The sequence below is a fragment of the Triticum aestivum genome, chromosome 1B, assembly GCF_018294505.1.
Source record: "Triticum aestivum cultivar Chinese Spring chromosome 1B, IWGSC CS RefSeq v2.1, whole genome shotgun sequence".
Classification (NCBI taxonomy): Eukaryota; Viridiplantae; Streptophyta; class Magnoliopsida; order Poales; family Poaceae; genus Triticum; species Triticum aestivum.
In genome coordinates, this window is record NC_057795.1 from 223,885,892 (window position 1) to 223,908,445 (window position 22,554).

Below are 22,554 nucleotides of genomic sequence, written 5' to 3' on the forward strand. Positions count from 1 at the left end.
TTCATTGTAGAGTGGGTGTTGGAGTAGTTGACGATGCGCGGTGAAGAAGTCGATCCTCATGAGTCACCGGAGCCCTAAGCCTCGGGAGGCTCTGGGGGTCCGGGTGGCTCCTCGAGGACCATATCCATCTCTTCCAGGACCGCGTGGTGCCTGGCCTCTTGAGCTTCCAGAATGCTCTGCATAAGGCGCTGGTGAGCAGCAGTCGCATTTGGCAGGCCGAAAGGCATGCAAACATAGATGTGTGGCGGACCCTCGCAGCGTCCCACGCGCGAAGGCCAGAAACGCTCCTGAGACATGACTCGGTTGAGCCCTGGGTAGTCGATGCGGACACGCAGCCTGCCATCCTCGCCTGGATGGGGAGCTATGCCTGGTAGGCGGCGATCGCCGCAGATGACTCTTGATTCCTGCAGCTCCTGAGTGACCTTGGCGATGAACTCCTGAGGGTCGGGCCCTCCTTGCCCCATGCCTTCCTGGGGGAAATGTGCCGTGAAGCACGCCTCCAAGTGGTGCCCGAGCGCCTCCCTCGTGATCTTGGCAAAGCCTGAGGCCCTCAAGGAGAGAGCCCCCGAGCCTTGCCAGAGGAGGGCGCCGGGCGCACCTTCCTATGCGATGGAGGGAGGCGCCCCTTGCACGGGCGCAGATCTTGACGCGGCGCCTCCGGAGATGCCTGCCTCCTGAGGCCTTGAGCTGGGTGATGTCTTCTTCTTCTTGGGGACTGCCTCGGGAGGGTTCCTTCTCTTGTTGTCTGGGTCTTTGACTCATGCAGCTCGGAAGGCACGCTCGAGAGAGCACACCGCATCCTTCTCCTCGCATGGGACTGTGATGATTCCTCCGCTTCCCGGCATCTTGAGGACATTGTAACCATGGTGAATCACCGCCATGAACTTGGCCAGGGCTGGATACCCTAGAATGGCATTGTATGGCAGGTGTATGTGGGCAACGTCGAAGTCGATGAGCTCGGTCCGGTAGTTCTTGCGCTGTCCGAAGGTGTCAGGGAGGCGAACTTGCCCTATCGGGGTGGTGGAGCCGTTAGTGACTCCTGAGAAAGGCTTGGTTGGCTGAAGTTGATCATATGGCACTTGGAGATTGTTGAACATCTCGATAGACAGGATGTTGAGTCTTGCGCCGCCATCGATGAGGGTCCTGGTAACTTACACATTGTCGATGACTGGGGAACAAAGCATTGGGAGGACGCCAGCTATAGCCACACACTTGATTTGATCCGCTGAGCTGAATGCGATGGCACACGTGGACCGCCTAAGAGGGCGCGTGGCCTCGAGCTTGGGGAGGACTGCATTAACCTCACGAGCAAACTCCTTGAAGATGCGCTGAGAGGCTGGGGCCTGGGCTCCACCCAAGATGCAAGTGATAGCACGTGGTTCCTGGAAGCCCCCAGCCCCCTCGTCCTAGTGGTGGTCATCATTCCTTCTCGGTGGTGGCGGTAGAGGAGGAAGGCCTGCGTTGCCCTGCGGATGATCCTTGCGAGGTGGTCCCTCCAAGCCCCCTAGCAAGGGTGGTCCTGCCACCGGTCCTCGCGAGGTCGGTCACGCCACCCCTGTCGAGGGCCTCGGTCATCCCATTGTCCTCCACCTCTTCCTCCTCCTCGGCCGTAGCCCCGATCGTTGCACTCGGGGCGTCGACCGATGCGTCCTTCTCGAACGGCCCTGAGCTCCTGGCATTCGTTGTTGTTGTGGGTGTGGAGGTCATGGTAGACGCAGTATCGGCTGCCCTTGGATGACTCTGGCCGGTCCCTGCCGCGCTTCGTGTCTGGTTCTGCTGCGAGCACAACTGCTCATTTGTGCTTCACGTCCTTGGCCTTAGCTTTCTTCTCTTCAGGGTCATCAGCTGGAAGCTCGAGAAGGGAGAGGCGCCCCTCCTCAGCACTTGCACACTTGGTCGCCAGGTTGAACAACTCCAGAGATGTGCACAGATCCTCGTGGATTGCCAGCTCCTCCTTCAACTTGACGTCGCGAACGCCGTCAGAGAATGTTGAGATGATGGCCTCCTCGATCACCTTGGGAATCTTGAGGCGAGCGTTGTTGAACCGCCGGATGTACTTCTGCAAGGTCTCTCCAGGTTGCTACTTGATGCGGCGCAGGTCACCCACGACTGGAGGACGGTCGCGAGTGCCCTGAAAGTTGGCGATGAAGCGGGTGCGCATTTCGTCCCAAGAGGAGATCGTGCCGGGAGGCAGGTTCAGGAGCCAGGTGCGGGCACCATCCTTGAGCGCCATGGGAAACCAATTCGCCATGACCTTTTCATCTCCGTTGGCCGCCTCGATGCCAGCTCATAGAGCTGCAGGAACTACGCGGGGTCGGCGGTGCCGTCCTAGTGAGGAGGCAGATCCGGCTTGAACTTGCCCGGCCAGGCGACACTGCATAGCTCGGTGGTGAAGGCGCGGCAGCCTGCGGTGGCCATCGGAGCCCTTTGCAGACGCGGGGCTTGCTCTTGGAGATTTCCGCGCGCCGCCGCCAGGGGCAACGCGGGGTCTTGACGTGCTGGAGCAGGTAGCACGCTAGCGCCTTCTTGGGGACGAGGGATCTCTTGGCAGCTCCTTTCTTGTCGCGCGGGCACTGGACATGGTGGGTCCCGTCCAGGGGCCACATGCCCTGGAGCCAGGGCGCCTTCTTGGGGAGGAGGTGGCGGAGGCGCCTACTGAGCTGCGTCACCCATGCAGGACGGAGGGCGAGGCAGCGAGAGGGATGGCGCAGGAGAGCCCCCTGTAGCGCTGACGAGCTCGGTGATGCGAGCGAGCCACTCCTCGTAGAGGTCATCGATGGGGCGGTAGTGCAAGAGCTCACGTGCCAGGAGCAATACGGCCTCCGCGTCCGTGGGAGCGCGACGGGCTTGAGACGACGAACCAGCTGGAGTCAGCGACGGAGTGGCGGTGCGGCCTTCCGGCCGCACCGAGGGATGCAGCGATGATGCTTGCTGCTCGTTTCCCGCCGGGCCGGTGGCGGCGTTCGCAGAAGGTGACTGAGAACGACTGGGAGGCTCATCAACGGGAGCCATCTGGGCCACGCGGGCGGCGAGAGCAGCCCGACGCTCGGCGCGAGCTCGGCGAGCGTCTGCCATGGATGCAACGATTGATGGAACGCGGGACAGCGGAAGAAAGATTCTGGCGCACCCCTACCTAGCGCGCCAAATGTCAGATATCAGGTTCCGGCAAAACCCTTAAGGTTCGAACTCTGGGGTGCACGCGAAGATCTTCCCCCTACCGATCCACGTCCCAACGCCTCGCCACAAATCTAGCTACACGATGAACAACACAAGGGACAAAAGGTTTATACTAGTTCGGGCCACCGTTGTGGTGTAATACCCTACTCTAGTTTGTGGTGTGGTGGATTGCCTCTGGGGCTGATGATGAACAGTACAGAGGGATAACCGCCTCGCGAGGGGTGTTCTTGAGCTGGTGTGGTGCTCTACTTGGGTGGATTCGATCGTCTCTGGATGAGATGATCTCTAGGTCAGGTTTCGATGCCTTCTACTATGGTGGCTATCTCAATTTATAGAGGCCCTAGTCCTCTTCCCAATTATTGAGCGGGAAGGGAGCCAACAACGACCATTTTGAAGGGGAACATCTAGTACAAGTTATTCTGACTAAAGTTGGTCTTCGACTGCCAAAGGCACTGGCGATGACGCCGTCTTGGGCTCCACGGTGACCTCCGTCCTGCTATAGTTGAACCCTTTTCCTCTGAATGACCTGTCCTGCTATAGGGGAACTATACTATCTTTTATTGCATTAGGACAACAACGATTCAACTATTACATGTTGCGATAGTTGAACCCTTTTCCTCTGCATGACCTGTCATTGCCACAAAAAATAGATGAAACCCACTAGCATGAGTAGGAGTTGTTTGAGCCCGATGTGCCTACTCATTCATCCTTGCTTGTCATGCCTTCTACTGCTTAGAGTTGAGTCAGGTCTGATTCATCGGGGATGAATTGGAATGGTGTGTGAACATGTCCTACTGTGTCTGAGCTAAGTGTGTGGACACGATTTGGTAAAGGTAGCGGTGAGAGGCCATGTAGGAGTACATGGTGGGTTGTCTCATTAAAGCCATCCTCCGGAACCGAGTTCTATGTTTGTGATCCATGAACAACTACTACCATGCATTGGGCTCCTTAATTGACCCTCTCGACTTATTAATCAACTTGATCTCTGTCGAGGAGTTGCAACTAGTTTTTGGTGTTTGTAGGTTGTGTTAGTAGTCTACCAAGTGGCACCTAGTACAGGTGGGCTTGGGTCAGACTAGGCACCATGGCCGAGTATGCCAAGCGTCGCCCGTTTGGTGGGCTTGGATCCCTGTACACATCGTTTGGGGCCGTGAGAGACACCCTGGCTGGATCTCCTTGCGGATGGAACCCGGATAGGCGATAAACCTGGATTAGAGACTTGTGTGGTTAGTTAGGTCGTGGCCGACACCCTCGCCAGGCTTCCGCTTGAAGGTTGCCGAGGTACATGATGTTTACATGGCGGTAAGTGGCAAGAGCATGTGTGAAGAAGTACACCCCTGTAGGGTTATAAATGATCTATTCGAATAGCCGCGTCCGCGGTAAAGGACCTCTGGGTTGCCTATATAGTTCATAGACAAGTGAAAGTGGACACTCTAAAATGTGCAAGACAAGTGTGAGTACTATGGATGGCGTTCTGGTAGGGAGACAGGAGCGGATCCACAGTGGTGTATTGATACGGTGAATATGTGGACTCGTGTGCGTCACCTCTAAAGAGTTACTTGCAGTCATAGTTCAGGATAGCCATCGAGTCAAAGCTAGCTTGCTGCAGTTAAACCCCACCATCCCTTTGTTGACAATGATGCATATGTAGTTAGTTCTAATGTAAGTCTTGCTAGGTACATTTGTAATCACCTTTGCTTAATTTATGTTTTTCCAGAGAGACTTCAGTCTTGCTAGTAGTTCCGCGTGGACTTCGACGTTTAGCTTGTTACCTCAGCTATGATCTTGTGCCCTCGGCAGGATCTTGTAGTTAGTCAGGCTTCTTAGCCTTTTTCATTTATAGATGTCTGTGCTCAGACATGTTAAGCTTCCGCTTGTGCTTTGACTTGTATGCTCTGAATGTTGGGTCAGGAGACCCATGTTTGTAATATCTCGCTCCTCGGAGCCTATTGAATCGTGACACTCCAAAATTTTTGTTGTTTTTGTTTTCAGCAAGATCCTTGCTTGGTTTGAAGAAGGTATTTTAAACCCTTCTTAAAAACCTCTCTTCTAAGTTTTTCCTTCTCAAAATCTTTTCTTGGATTTAGTTTCTTCTAAAAAAGAAACCTTTTTGGTTTTGGGCTATTCTTTGGTTTTGATCCATTCTTGTTTTTACCATGCCTCTTGTGGTAAAATTCTCCCAAAACCCCTCCTTCCACTTTGGGACAACCCAAACATTCTGTCCCAGCTAGTTAAATCCATTTTTGGATTTTATCTCATTTATTTCTTTCCCCAAAACAATTCCGTCCTTTATTTTGAGCCTAGGTAATTTGCAAAGCAAGTACCTTAATGCCTTTGAACTTTGATCTCAAATCAACTCCTCTGGATAGTCCCTAGCACCCACAACCTAGAACCATCAAGATCCACTCTTCTTCTTTTCAAAATTTTCAAAATTCACCCTCTGCAAGTTTGGACCAGATTTGTCAAATTTGGTGAAATTCATATCTCCACTTCTCCAAAAATTTCACCAAAATTCAGGCAACCCCCAGTTGCAATGAGAGACCATTCCACCAAAAACCAGCTCAAGGAAAAATCCCCACATGCCAAAATAATTCTGTCGAACACCTGGCCTGCACTGTTACTATGCATCTTCAGAAAATTCAAAGTTTCAGTGTCGTTTCTTCATCAGTGTTCAGTCACATGTCAACTGTGCGCCTGGCGCGTTGCGCACGGCTCCTCCTACCTGTCTGGAGCACCACACGTGCACTTGGCTGGTTCTTGGCGTCGGTGGCACCCTGGCCCGCCTGCGCCGGCGTCTTCCGCGGCGGCAGAACCTCCCGTGGCGGCCGATAGGGGGCACCCTGCGGCATAAGGCCGTTCGGCACCACCCAAGCCACCTGGGAGCTCCGCGTGGCCGTCTCCATTGCCAGTGCACGCATGCAGCACCGTCGCCGTGGCCTGGCACGCTCAGGGTGCTCTCTCTGCCGCCGACGTGTCGTACGGCTGTTCCGTCGGGGACAGGCTGTAACTGCCCCTGCCTTGTTGAGTTAGGCACTGGGATGGAATCAGTGCTCCGTCTAGACGATGCTCAAGCCCCTAAACCAACCGTCTAGCCACAGCGCCGCCGTAATCGCTCGCCGGACTTATCCCGTTCACGGCAACCGCCTCAGGCCGGCTATAAATAGCACCTCCGAGCTCGCTCTCGAGCCCGCACATCTCCACCACCTCACTAGATCCTGCCCAGCCACTGGAAGAGCCTCGAGGGGCCCTTCTTCCTCAACTCCGGCCACCTCCGTCCGCTTCGGGCTCCGGCAGCATTCTCTCTGGTGAGAACTCCTCCACCGCCCTAGACTTGCCCGTAGCCTCATGACACCTCTAGGAGACTAACCCCCACTCCAATTTGACCCTAGCAGCTCTCTCCGACGAGGTCCATGACTACTCGAACCACCGTCCGCCGGAGCAAGGGCCGCCGTCGACGTGGTGCTCGCCGGCAACCACCACCACCACCCACCGACGTGGAAGGACGTACTGAACACGGAGGTACCACCCGATTCCCCTGCCTTGCCATGAATCGCCGTCGGCGACCACCGCAGCTCTCGGGCGCCGACGAGCCCTGTCTCCCTCGTTTGAATTTTCAAACCTGATGGGTGGGACCCGCCTGTCAGTCTCTCATTCTTATTAAACGAACCGCTTTCTGAAAGCGTATTCTGGCAAAATGCGCTTTCCAGTTTTGAATCGTTTTCTGGACTTTTCTGCAGAACCACCTAAGAGTTTTCTGTTTCATTACAGAAAGGTCCCTGAATCAAAACCCTTATAGCTTTTAAACAGAAAAGGATTTTTGTTTGATTCTTTTTCTATTCTCTTTAAAATTTTGTCTAGTTTTGTATCAGATTTATTTGAGAATTTTTTTGGAATACTTTTGTGCACCTCACGGTATTTACGTTACATACGTATTTTTCTTATACCGTAGATACCGGAGCAGGTGACGGAGCCGCGAACTTCACCCAGTTAGACTCTGACTACTCCGAACCAGGCAAGCATGTTTGAACTCTTGATATGATGAGTGTTTGATGCATGTTTGCATTTAGGAGTTTCATGGCATGTTTATGAACATTTCTTTGAATATTATTTTTCATGCAAAAGAAGTGGAAAGTGAGTTTTGGAAATCCATATGTTGTTGGATACATATTTGCATGGCCATGTGATGGCATGAGGATGGGTAAGATGGCAGTGTTGTGGCATGCCAGTCTTATGCCAGTCTATTTGACTTCAGTGTCATCGTGAATCAACTCCCATTCCCATTCATTTTCTTTCCTATACTGCCACATGTTTTCCGCAAGGAATATGGCTTAGTAAGTTGCAAACCGTTTTCCTGGTACACACCAAATAGAGAGGCCGGGATGAGGGTTCCATGGCCCTGGATTAAAGCCCGTCATCTGGTCAGGGGGCATGGGTGTTTCCGGTTGGGACCGAGAGGGGGGCACCCCTTAGAGCGCGTGTATAGAAATTTGATCCCATGCTATTCGAGGTTGTGACCTCCCCATCTCAAAGTTTTTCTTGGACGTTGTCTAGGGTGATTCCTGGCATCGTGAGGTGGAATGGGTGTGTACTGGTTAAATGTGTTTCTACCGAAATACCGTAAACGGAACTAGTCCTTCGTGACTACGGAAATCCGTTGGCTGTGCTCAGTTAGTACAAACTCTGCAGAGTCACAAATCCTTTAACTCATCTTGTACATGTCCAAGTACTGTGTTCATCTTACCTTGTCAGATATCAGCATCAGTGACAAAACTCCGGTGAACTACATGAGTGTTAAATCCGGTTAAAAGTTTATTCTTGTGGATGGACTAACCCGTTATTTACTTTTGATATGAGCCCTTTCTGTGATGTCGCTCAAACGTCCGACTGTGGCACACTTGTTATCTATTATTGAGATAAGCCCTTTCTGCAATGTCGCTCAGACGTCCGATCGTGGCACTCTTGTTATTTACTCTTATTTTAAGCCCTTTATGTGGTGTCGCTGAGACACCCGACTATGGCATTTCTTTTATAAGCCCTTTATGTGGTGTCGCTGAGACGCCCGACTAAGGCATTTCTTTTATAAGCCCTTTATATGGTGTCGCTGAGACGCCCGACTGTGGCATTTATTTTATAAGCCCTTTATGTGGTGTCGCTGAGACGCCCGACTGAGGCATTTCTTTTATAAGCCCTTTATGTGGTGTCGCTTAGACGCCCGACTGCGGCATGAGCTTTATTTGTTTACCTTTCGAGGCGTCGCTCCAGACACCCGATTGGTTTTCAGTTATTTGTTTTACTTATCAAGTCGTGCAAATTTTATTATTGTAATGAGCATTATTATCTTTTTGCTCATGACGCATTCATGCATGCATTTGTTATATCCTTTGTCCGAACTGTCTTGCAAGTACTTTCAAAGTACTCACCTGGCTTGTTGATTTGGCCAAATGTTGATGAAGGCGATCTCATGGATGAAGAGTTCGATAGCGAGTCTGACGCCTAGAGGAGTCCCAGTCAGTCTCGTGCGATCCTGCACTTGGTCACTGTATTATATCCGCTTCTGCCACCCCAGAAATAAATTCATCGAGCCTCACCCCGACGCTCGATGAGCTGCCAGTTAGGAGTCAAGTTATCCACCACCACTTTTATCTTGAGGTAGTAGCATGTCACCACACCCCTGTGTTGCAGCCACCCTTATGTATGATATTGGCGTGTTTGTAATAAATTGTTGAGCAGCCTCAGCTCAAACCTGTAATATATTTAATGCTACTGGTCCTCTGTATATCAAGTATTTTTCTACCAGTGAGGATAACTTTTCCTATACTGGGATCAAAAGACCGATTTTCTCAATAAGTATTTTATTGAAAAACCGGTCGTGACATGAATAAATACTTTGAGTCATAGAGTTATGTTGTGATGCCATGTTGTATTTGCACATAACAAGCATATTGTGTGTATGATTTGAAATGCTCGGTATGTGCGGGATCTGACAACCTAGTTGTTCATCCTTGGTAGCCTCTCTTACCGGGAAATGTCTCCTATTGCTTCCACTGAGCCATGGTAGCTTGCTACTTCTCCGGAACACTTAGGCTGGCCAGCATGTGTCCTTCGTTCCTGTGTCTGTCCCTTCGGGGAAATGTCACACGTTGTTCGTTTAAGTTCATGTAGCTTGCTACGACTTGGGTTCATACGTTGTTGATTGACACGTTCGTTGTTGGGTCATGTATGCATGTCCTTGTAAGTTAGCGCCACTTTGGGTCCACGACTAGTCATGTCAGCCTGGGTTCTTTGTCATATGGATGCTAGCGGCACTATCATATACGTGAGCCAAAAGGCGCAAACGGTCTCGGGCCAGGTAAGGTGGCGCCCGTGGGAATACCGTGCGTGAGGCCGCAAAGTGATATGATGTGTTACATGCTAGATCGGTGTGACTTAGGATCGGGGTCCTGACAGCTTTGGTATCAGAGCCTGACTGCCTATAGGATTACCAAGCCAAACTGGTTGAAGTTTAGTCTAGAAATTCTTTAGTTATATAAGGGAATTGGTTGTGGGATAGAACGTAATGCTCTTTTTACTCCTTATACCTTATGCCTTCTGATCCGAGTCATCTTATCCTTCCTACGGGGTTAAGGAACTAGGCTTTCTCTTCTTTCTATCTGGATCACGTGTTACTAATCTATAGACTTATAAGATCGATGGATCAAGCCTCAGTTCAGTTGCTACTACTTCCGTGTGTTCATAGCTGGTTTCAGAACCTTGATATTGTGATGTAGAGTGGTCATGCCACTATTTGGTAGGATGTCTCAAATCTTTTGAGCATTTGCATCCGTTATTCTGTCCGAGTCATCCCAGGTCTCTAAACAATCTGATGCATTTGCAAAATCCTTTCCCTCTGTTTTCGATGTCCTTTTGGCCAGGTTAACCACACTAACTAGTGTGTTGAGGTTCCTCCTTGCCTCGACATATATGTTGGAGCTATTATTATGACCCTAGGCGTCTTAGAGTATCACCTAGTAATCTAGCCATGTTAGTGTCCCGGTGTGATGATTTTGGCCATCATTCTTAAAAGCATCCCGTGTTGCTACTTAGTAGTAGGTATTCTACTACTGGGTTTTTGAGCCCAAGATTCACCCAACTTACTTCTTGTTGTTAGTGTTTGCTAGTTTCTTTAGGGTATTAGTAACCTTTGCATTAGTCCTCGAAGTCTGTGGTGCTTCCTTCTTCCAAATACCATGAACTACTTATGGCAGAAGTTCCTCGTTGAACCGAAAGATCACAATCAGAGTGCTCTTGACGAGTTCCCTATTCTATGTTGTTACTCTGCTAGTTCTACCTTTCTGCATGGGTTATTCGGAAGAAACCTGTTGAACTTGGTTCAACATACTAATCTATGCATCCACAACTCAGAAAGTTATATGTTCCTTGAGTTGTCCCTCTTTAGTTGTATTCTGACCCCCATCTATCAATTGATAGTCAGGTGTAGTTGTGCACTCGCTTTGATCGATGCCTTTTTACTCCTGTGGTCCGTCAAGCCATTCTATTCCAGAATGACTCTGAGAAACAGACTCCAGTACCTCATCCATATCTAGGATTGGGTCAAAGTAGATGTAATCCTCAAATCAAAATGCTAATCCACCTTTTGATTCTGTTCTACCCTGGAGTATTACCCCCTTTATGTGAGGATTTTCATGATAATTGCACCAACTCTCATGAATTCTTGACGCAGGGATACTTCTCGCCCTCATTACTCATTTCTCGGCCCATGTTGTTGCAACCAGAATGCCGACAGGTGAACTGTGATGTGTGAAATCAATACTCCTAGCGACCTTGTTGCCTGGTATTTAATGGACAACAATTTCATTCACAACGTGTTGGTTCTTGACTCATCATCCTAAGATAGATCGTGCTACCTAGCCCATCTTTCCTGGTGCACTCTTTGATCAATGGGTTAGGATTGTCTCAACCCCTCACCCTTTTGGTCATATCATCCTGCCTTGAAAAGCAAGATTGTTCTCGAGCTTGGTAACATATCTGTGGTTCGTGATTCTCCGAATATCTTCTCGGAAGTATTACCAGGTTGTCCCCTGACCCATATGTTGAGCTCGTGATCAAGTTGGTCCACCCATTCTCCAAGATTATGTGTTGGATACCCCTGAGCTAGTTGGTTAAGCTAAACAACAACTTGGAGAGTTGGAAGATGGAAGCTTGTCCGACTTAGTTCATTTTAAGGGATATCTTGTATGTGTGTTGAAGAAAGATTATATCTTCATCGATTGGTCCTCATGATTAGTTGTTGTATTTATTGTCTTGTCAAAACTTTGATTTGAGTGTGGGCTATCCTCAAATCAAATCAGTACCAATGATGCTCCTAATGTTGTCTTACTCATGGTTGATCCCTCGAGCATACACCATTATATCTTTTGGTCTGACCAATGCTATCACCTTGTTCACATAATTATGAAATTCCACTTATATGGAACCTGGATGAATTGTTGTTGAGCCCATCAACAACAATTTTACCTTCTCCATGATTTTGTTGAACATTAAGCTAGTGTTGGAAACTTTTGAAAGCATTTCTTCTTGCTAGCTCATGAAGCATATGCCGGATGAAAGAAGTGACTTCCTCTAATTCATGTGCATTCGGTGCAAGTTGCCGCGGTGAATTCAGGAAAGCATGTTTTTACTTCCTCTAGAATCATCCCAAGTCAATCATGCACGTACAAAGTATTCTATGGTTTGTTAGACCGATCACCATCATCATGAAGATGCTCCACAAGCACAACCATACAAGTCCCAACAAGTGCTACTTCATGCCAAGTCCAAGCTTCATGAGCAAAATAGAAGACCGCGAGACGAGCACCACCAAAACGGAGCTACGGGTACACCAACCAATTCGGCATCTTTGCCAAGTGTTCTCAAGGCATCTTCGCCTTTGGATGTACGACATCTTCGCCTACTTCCCGTGAGTACGCCTACAACAACTTCATAAAGTCCAAGGCGACCACCTACAAGCGAGGGCGACCCTTCCATCTTCGGAAGCCCCTCAAGAAAGATGGCCGAGCATGGGAAATCCCCTTCGGTCATGGAGATGAGCTACGAGGTGCCACATCATATGGGCCTCCAACAACAAGACGGTGATAAGAAGGTCGAGCAAGGGCCATCCCATTCGACCACGACAATAGGAGTTGAGCATGGAGACATTTGCACCTACATCTCTCCGACACCCACATATGTCGAGATGCCCCAAGTGCCATGTGAGGAGAGCCACCACCCCATTAGTGAGATGAGTGACTCCACCATATATGACATTGAGAGCATTTCCTATGCGAGGATGAGTGTGACCACCACTAGCCCCACACATGAGAGCAATGTTGGGGATATCGCTTATCGGGAACTTATCGGCCGACCCATGATAAGGGGTAAATCGGCCAGTTTATCAACATATCAGCCAATTTATCGCCATATCGGCTGATTTATCGGCCAATTTATCTTATCAGTCAGACAACGGTAAGCGATAAATCGTCCGATTTATCGGAATATCGGAAGATATCTTGAATAGTGCATGAGAGCATGCCATAGATCCTATGTGAGGGTGAGATCCATTTGAGTGACTCCACCAACCATATGAGTGAGAGCATCCTTGAGGGAGTGAGTGAGCCACGACACTTAGCGAGTGAGGTAGTTGACAAGACATGTGAGGACATTATGATTTCTAACGACTTAACCTCTACTCCTAGTGTGTTTTCTTCTTTGGGGCTAGGTCTCCTACATGACGACATGCCTATCCTCGACGAGTCTATACCTCCAATGGAGACAATGATGGCCATGGTGGACGATGATGCACCCCCACATGGTTCCATCAAGATGAAGATGACAACGAGTGGATCTTCACACCTCACCTACAACACATGAGCGACGCTCCAAAGGTAACATAGGTGATGATGCTTCTCTTGTCTCACTAGTGGACTATCTTACCAATGATTGCTTGCATGATGTTGACCCACCTATTCCCATGCTTCATGCTAGTGCGACTTATTCATGTCATGACTTACCTATTTATGATGAATATGATGATGAGCATGTTGAGTTGCCTAGTTGTGATGCTATGCTCCATAGGATATCATGTGAAAATTCTATTGGTCATGTCATGTTTGACAATCCTTTGAACTTGTCATATGCTATGAGTGGATCTCCCATGTTGCATCATTTCAATCTCAACATAGTAACTATGCATGCCCCATTAAAATAAATCCTATTTGCACTTATGTCATAGATGACGAGATAATGGTCATTGGCTTTTGTTTTTCATGTGATGATATTGCCATGCTTCCTTTACATGATTTGCGCAAATCATCTACTATGTCATGCCATGATCACATAGAACCAAATATGCTTTGTTTTGGATGTTGTCAATATTCTCCATGTGATGCTTCTACTAATGCTCATGAGGAGACCCCCATTGTTTCCTCATACATACTAGGAGATCTTGATGCATTCCATAACTTGCATGATTACCATGATTGTGTGCACCATATGCATTCCATGAATAACAATGATCTAGATATTTCTCATGATGGATTACATCCTTTGAGTATACATTATGAAATACATAACAACAAACCCATCATGATGGATGACATGTTTCTATATCACGCATCTCATTCATTTGAGCATTGGCTATTTTGTGCTAACCACACAAGCACGTGCGCATCATGATGGATGATGTGTACATATACCATGCACACACAATTTTCCCGTTGTCTTTGTTTTGTGTAGGTACCCACGTATACTCGTCAACATCTCAATCACAAGAGTTCACGAAATGAGCTCTTGAGAGCAACGATGACTTGGGATCCCGTGGACTATCCTTACCACCATTCCCTTTGTGCAAGGACTACGCGCATCTCTTTTACTTGGCTCTCACATGGCTATGGGCTATATATCACTTGTCACCTTATGCTCATTTTACCGTGTTCACTTTGCATGATATGCTTGCTCCTATTCCTTTGCCATGCAATTGTGACCCTTGCTTGCATCTACCCATGATTCACCATTATGCTACTTATATGTGTATTTGCATGCTTGGTAGAGATACTTGTTGCTATTTCTTTGTTTATCATGTGCCACATGCTATTGTTGATTCTTGTGTTGGGAGAGTCATGACGCCCCATTTCTATTCACATATGGTCTCTCGCCAATACATTGATGATATTTTGCTCATATTTTGCTTTCATGTTTGTGCTATGTCGTGTCCATTATTCATGCCCACTATTTGCACACTTGACATGCTTGCCATGATTTCTTCTAGTATGTTGCATCTTTGCACTACTAGCTTGCTTGACTTGATCACTATGATTGCTTGTTTTGTCGCATCACCCATGTTCCACTCTTACTCGCTTTCTTGGGCTGATGACATATATGTTCATGCCTCTCACTTGATTTGTCTTGATCATTATCACTTGCCTCCAATAGTTACATTTATGCTTATTGATCATGGAGACTTGGACATATTACTTTTGAGGCATGCTTGTTTACTTGTGCCTCTTGTATTTGGTTATTCTTGCATCATATGCCTCCATACTATGAAATGCTCCCTTGTCCTGTCTTATGATGAGAATGATGCATACACTTGTTGGGTATCTTACCACACGAATGATAGGTTTTGCATTTCTGCTAACCTCATTTGTTTTTCTGAGTGGTTGTCATGTTCTTTCATTTTGAAGGATTCACAAGGCGGTACCATCATGAGCCATATTGGTCATACAAAGGTCTACATGATGCGGGACACCAACATTTTTGTTATCCTCATAAAGGTGAACTCTTTCCATTTGAGCCATCCTCAAATATGCATATTGGATGGGTCATTATTTCATTGTTGTTTCCTTCTTCTTGTCTACATGTTACATCTCGCGAACAGAGGAGCAACACTGGAGATTGGCTCTATGGACCTTCAGGTTGAGGAGCACTCACACTTATTGGATGCACCTACGGAACTCCGCTCATGCCACGACATCGAGCATTCGTACACCAACACCTCCATATTTTTTGATTGTGCTCACACATGTCATCCTTGATGGACATATCATACTCACCACAAGTTTTCACCCTATGCATGGATTGACTCACATTATGCTTGCCTTGTTGCAACAATTTCATTGCCATCCATGATATATGAGCTTGTGCATTTCCTTAGCAAATTTGTTGTGATCTTCCTTGATGGCATATTCATACATAATGATCACATTGCCTACCATCAATTGCATGATAACATAATCATATTGAGCATCCATTTCCATATTCATGCTATTGATAAACTGTCTCACTATGGCATCATTTTGCACCATGGTTGCATTCTTGCCACACACAATCTTGCCGAACGGACTCATTCTGACATGATGGACACTTTGTGTGCGCTAACCATTGCATTTCCGAGTGTCGCTTGTGTTTGCTCTTTTTGCATGACTATCACTCCGGAGACACCTTGGAGTACTTGGATTGCGCCATGTCTTCAACTTCGTCCAACAACAAGTTTTTCCACGACAATTGTTTCCATGGTGATGAGGATCACGATCCGAGGTCGGATCTTTCCCAGGGGGGGAGATGATGCAGAGCATCCCACATTCACCCCATGTATACTCCGACTACTCTCGAAACACCAATAGGACATATGACGAGACCTCGAACATACGCCATTGGACACAAGGTGAACTCGCTCCTCTCCGAATCGTCACTTTCCACATGTGAGACATAGCTACTACCTCAAACATGTGTGCTATGCATGTCCAGGAACCAGACAGAAGGCCATGGATCAGCTAGGAGCATTGGACAAGATGGCGAGTACACCAAGCGCAAGGAACAAGAGGAAGAGCAGCCAGGAAGCTACAACTCTGGAACGTCCGACGACTTCTGGACGATCGACGATCTCCGAACGTCCGACACCTGGAGACTTCACCCGCCAGATCAACTCCAGCCGAGGCAACCTATAGCACCCGGACAACCGCCCGACACCGGGCGTCCGACATCTCCAGCGCCCGGACGACCGAGCCCCGCTGGACGTCCGACACGACCAGTCCAGTACGGAAACGTTGGAAGTACGGAGACCTCCGGACATCCGAGGCCACCTGCCCAGAGCCAAAAGGCCGGACGTCCAACAAGCACCGGATGACCGGACCCTCGCAAGCCACTGGACGTCCGGAACCTGTTGGACGACCGACACCTGTCTGTGCGCAGAGTAACGGGCCGGGGCCCATGTATCCCCCACTTACCCCTTCATGGCCCTAGACTATATATACTCCTCCACCTCCGCCTAGTTAGGGTTAGCATAGGTTTAGCTCATTTCAGATAGAGCTTTGCTCATCCATACAGATCTACTCCTCATGAGAGACCGCGGCCTCTTCAGAGAAGATCCATCTTGGATTCAGGACCATTCATGGGATGACCCTCAAGACCTCCTCACGCAGATGAATTGCCGCCACTTGTATCGTCCTTTGTTGGATTCGGACCATGTATCTCTTAGTGTTTCTTGGATCTAGCATATGTGTGACCGGATCTCGTTGGTTTGAGTGATTCTCCTATGTTTTCCCTTGTGTTTCCCTCATTTCCCCTCTCGATTTCTTCGTGTTCTTAGTAGGATTCCCTCCAAACATGAAAGATTGGGCATCTAGGGTTCTACCCTACGTCGGATGGCTTCGCCATGAAGAAGTGTACGTTCACCAAGTACTCGTCATCTTCAAGCTTGCAATGGGCACTCTCCAATGTCGCACCGTCTTGGGATTCCTTCAAAATGAGCAAGGACAACAAACACTTCGAGAAACAAATGTGGTTAGCGTTAGTGCAAAACCAAGCATTCAAGTGGTGATTCACCAAACAAGTGTCGTCATCAATCATAGCATATGGTGTGACAAAGGATTGTTACATGTCATAAAAGCACATAATGTGAGCAAAATCAAGGTCATCATGGAAACAAGTATGTGAGGTAGTGGTGCAAATATGTGTGACAATAGAATAAGCATCTACCTCAAGTTCATAGCAAGAATTCACAAATTTCTCAATGAAAGGTCTATGGTAGGCATAAGAATCATTCACAACACCAAATAAAATGAAGTGTCTAAACACATGGGTCAAATGCAAGACAATCTAAGCATAACGTGCATATGGTGTAGTGAAGATAGTATGGCACTCAACACAATAGAAAGAGCAATTGTTCAATGTGTGAGGCAATTAAGTCAATCATGCGATAAGCAATGGGACATGGCATATGTGAAGCAATGATATTGGTGCAACCAACCATATGATAGTAGCATGTAGTCCAAGAATTGGATGCAACACACAAGGTGTATATGTCATGAAGCATGGAAATGTGGCAATCATGGATGAAAGCAATATCTCAAACATGCGTGAAAATGGTGCAAGCAACACATGAAGTATGATCCACAATATCCAAGCTCAAGAAGGATGCCACCTTGAAAGCGTGTCCTTGTGCATTCTTCACAATGTCGAAGTGGTAGGAAATGGGGTGTGCAAGCGAGTCGTGGTAGAATGTATGAGGCTTGCTCCAAAGAGCTCGAATGGTCGACTCACATGAAGTGGAAGTCGACACGAAGTCCAAGTATCCTACACATGCACACAACAAAACAAAGAACATATGTGCATGGTAGATAAACACATCATCCATCATGATGGTTCTCTTCTTTTGCACATAGCCATTAGAAGCGCAAGTGCATGCATAATATGATGCAACAATCTTTATGTTCATGGCACGATGCATATGGTGCAAAGAAGGAAGACAAGCATGCTTCCCAAAAAATATGTCAAAATCTGCAATCATATATGAGAATGCTATGGGGACAATCTCATTAGCAAGGCTAAATGCATCATTGCACTCAATACATGGCAAATCATCTAGCATGAGAGAGGCAACACATGGAGGTATATGAGAAGAAGCAATATGAGCAAGTATGAATCATGGGTGATGCAACATGAGCAAGCATAAAGATCAAGTCGTGCAAAATAGTGGAGCAAAGATACAACACACTAGAGTAACTCATGGCAATCATGTCATGTGAGTAAATACCAGGCACTGACAATGCACATGACATATCGCAAGCATGAGCACAAAGCAAGATGAAAGTATCATCATAGGAATGGGTCATGAATGGAACATGGCAATAACAAGTGATATCTCCACCAAGCTTGCAAATACACATACAAGTACAAGATTCAATCATCATGTGTAAAGCAAAGCATGGGTCACAAATGCATGGCAAAGGCATAGGAATGGACATATCATGCAAAGTGAACATGGCAATATGGGAAAAGGATATATAATGTACAATAACCCATAGCCAAGTGAGGGCCATGTAGAATGAATGATCAAAGTCTTGGCGCGAAGAGAGCGGTGGGAAAAACAATCCACGGGATCCCAAGTCATCATTTCTCTCTAGAGCTCGTTTTGTCAACTCGTGGGATTGCGAGGTTGACAAGTATTCATGGGTACCTACACAAAAGAGACACAAACCAAAGAAATGGTGCGCGTGGTAAATTTACACATCATCCATCATGATGTGTATGTGCACGTGTGATTTAGCACAAGATAAGAAATGCTCAAAGAAATTTGATGCATGGTATAAGAACATGTCATCCATCATGAAAGAATAGTTGTTATGTATAACACGGTGGGGATGGAAATTAAGCATACAATTATATGGCACATCAATAGCATTTTCATTCATGGGAAACATATGGTGCACATAATAATTGGGATCATGCAATGGATGAGATGGATCAAAATCTCCTAACATGTATGAGGAAACTATGGGGGTCTCCTCATGAACAACATTGGAAACATCATATGGAGAAAATGGACAACATCCAAAACAATGCATATCCGAAGCTAGGTGGGCATGGTATGGCATATGAGATAAATGATGCAAAGGTAGCATACCAATATCATCACAATAAAAACAAATGCCAATAACCATGGGCTTGTCATCTATACCATATGTGCAAATTGGGTTTATTTTAATGGCATATGCATAGTCACTACGATGAGATTGCAAATAAGACATATGGTGGATCTGATGCATAGCATAAGACAAGTCAAGAGGATTATCAAACATGATGTGACCTAAAGAATTGTCACAAGAAATCCTATGTAACATGGCATCACAACTAATAGACTCCACATGAGAATCATCATACTCATCATAAATGGGCAAATCATCGCCTGGGGAAATCATACTAACATGAAGCATGGTACTAGGTGGATCAACATCATGCAAGCAATCAATGTCAAGAATGTCCACTAGTGGGACTAGAGCATCACCTTCACCTATGTTACCGTTTTCATTCCACTCAAGTGGTGTGGGTGAGGTGGTAAAGACGAAATGGTGGTCATCTTCATCTTGTTGAAACCATGTGATGGGTGCATCATATTCCTGCATGACCATCGTCTTGTCCAAAGGAAGGATGAAGTCGTCGAGGATCGGCGCATCATCATATATGGGACCTAGCACCAAATGAGAAGACACAATAGAGGTAGAGGTCAAGTTGTTAGAAAAGCAAATGGCCTCACAAGACCTATCAACTATCACACTCTCTCTATGTGGTGGTTCACTCACTCCCTCAAAAGCTTGGTCCTTGAGGGTCTCCGTAGTCGTACTCATCACCGCACCGTCTTGAAAAAGAGTCAAGGTAGACTCGACATCATCAATGCCACAAAGAGGGATGGCGGTGAAGTCAAACTCAGGAACATCATCTTGGAGCTCGTTGGGCTTGGACATCGTGGTGGTACTAGCCTCATGCTTGTCGTAGAGCTTGGTCGCCGCGAAGTGTGCTTGGGGTGGAGAAGCCTTGGCCTTCATGAGTTCTTATTCCGCCTTGAGAGCACCAATGTAGTAGTCGTCAAGGGACTTGTAGTTCTCGAGGAAGACAGTCTTGGAGATGTTGTTGTTCAATCCCATCATGAAGTGGAACTTCATCAAAATGGGGTCGTCCACGCTGGCTCGTCGCAAGGCATTCTTCATCTCCTTGAAGTACGCGTCGATGGACTTGGATCCTTGGATGGTGTTCTCCAATTGGCATCGAAGTTGTTCCGTGTAGGTTGGAGGAACGAACTCTCGCTGCATAGATCTCTTCGTCTTGGGCCTCTGTGTGAAGCCACCATGCCGATGTGTAGTTGTGGAAGTTTCTTGTGGCGCACTTCACTTGATCTTCGGGGCGAACTTGATGTAGCTTGAGGTAGTAGTCCATCAAGCGCTCCCACTCAAGATACTCCTCGGGTTCTTGAGTCCCATAGAAAGGAATCTCGTGGTCGGTGTCGAGGTCGTAGTAGCTCGTGGAAGTCCCAGACTTGAGCTTGGGGAGCTTCTCTTGAGCGTAGTCTTGGAGTGCTTGTTGGCGAAGATGCCGTATGTCCGTAGGCGAAGATGCCTTGAAGTCCTTTGGCGAAGATGCCAAGGGAGATGGTGAAGTCGTTGAACGGTTGTTGGGGTTGAGCTCTTGACCTTCACGTTCTTGTTGGTGATGGTGTCCATGCCGACGTGATCTTGTCGGAGATGGTAGCTCGGAAGCATGTGCTCTTGAGCGTCTTCTCGAAGATGAGGAAGATCTCTTGTAGGACTTGATGAGGGCCTTGATCTCCTCCATTTGAGCTTGCATCTTGGTGTTAGTGGACTTTTTCATGACATCGAATTCATCGTTGTTGTTGTAGACCGAAGGTGAAATGCCTTGCCTATCCATCACAAGACTCGAGCAAAGGTGAGTAGGAAATTAGATAAACAATACCAAGTTATCTTTTCCCAATGTTGAGGATGTATCCCGTTTCACTCAATGTGAAATGAAAGAATAGTGGAACTGGTACCGGACTTGTTCACTCACACCTATCAAGTAAAGCTTATGATGGAGCTCGGTGAGGATAGTGGCACAAAAATCTGATGTAAAATGTTAGCAAGAGTCAATAATATTGAAAGAGATTCAAAAATTCGCAAGTTAAACAAGTAGACCAATAGCAATGAATGGCACACGGAAACACACACACGGATAGATAAATGGGGTCGTGCAACCAAGGAATGAGCAAAAAATGTGGAATCCATGGAAAACGCTCGTGTTGCACAAGTCAAGAGAGATGCTAGCACGATTGCTCAATAGGCGGATACGACACTTGTGCACAACCTTTAAGATGCAAAATGGATAAACTTTCTATCCCATGTATGCTATGTATGTATGGTTCCGGGTGTTTCTCTCAAGATGATCCAAGATGATCAGATATGACAATCTTATGTGCAATGTGGTATGATGCTATCGCACTTGCTTACAAACTTTTTTTGCTCTCTTTTTCTTTGCTTAAAATCTTATTCTTTTTTTCGTATGATATGGCCACGATGCACAAAGCAAGATAGCAATTGTATATATGCGGGAACAAACTTGTGGCACAAGAGATGATATGATGATACCAAGATGATACCAATATGATATGGTATGTATGTAATGGAAGGTGTAGACCAATGATCACTAATGTGCACAAGTAATGTTGCCAGCAATACTCAATGGCTAGTCTCGATAGGCAAGTGACGCAAAATGGGCTAGGGGTTAACAATGCAATTGCAAGGGGAATATACAATGGTCTCGTCGAGGTTACCGTCCTTATGTACGATGAAGACCTCGAGGCGATGATGAGTGGCGGTGTTCTCGATGTCGAACCGTCCCTAATTAGCCGAAACAATTTAGGAAACGGAAATACCGCGAACTCAAAATTTCAAATGTCAAATGATGGTAGCGGGGATGCGGTGGTGGTGTTGCACTAGTCAATGCAGAAGTGGAAAGATACGCAATATACGTGTCGGAGTTGAAGTTGCCGTCCCTAAGTAGCCGAAACACCTTAGGAGACACAAGCCACAACTCAAACAAGCTCAAATAACAATTGGGTTAAGTTGGGGTGGCAGAAGTGTATGGAGGGCAAGCTTATGCGGAAATGGTGGTGGTGGTTGGTGAAGAAGCAACCGTCCCTAAGTAGCCTAAACACCTTAGGAGACTCGAATCGCTACTCAAGCAACCACTAATGCTATGGGGATCAAAATGGGTTAGGCTGTGGAAGGCTAAGGTGGTTATGCAGATGATATGGTGGAGGGCCTAGGCAAACTTGCCAAATTTTGGAAAATTTCATGGAGTCAAATGGTGTTGAAACCTATCTAGATGGATGGGGGATGTCAATATCTTCTCAACGAGAACGCAAAAATCGGACTTCGGATGTGAAAGTTATGGTCAAAATGGTGAAACTCGGAAGGCTGAAATGGGGTGGGGCGGTAGTACCGCTTGAGAGCGCGGTAGTACCGCTTGTGGTGCTCAGAGGTAGTACCGCTTGGAAGGGTGGTAGTACCGCTCATG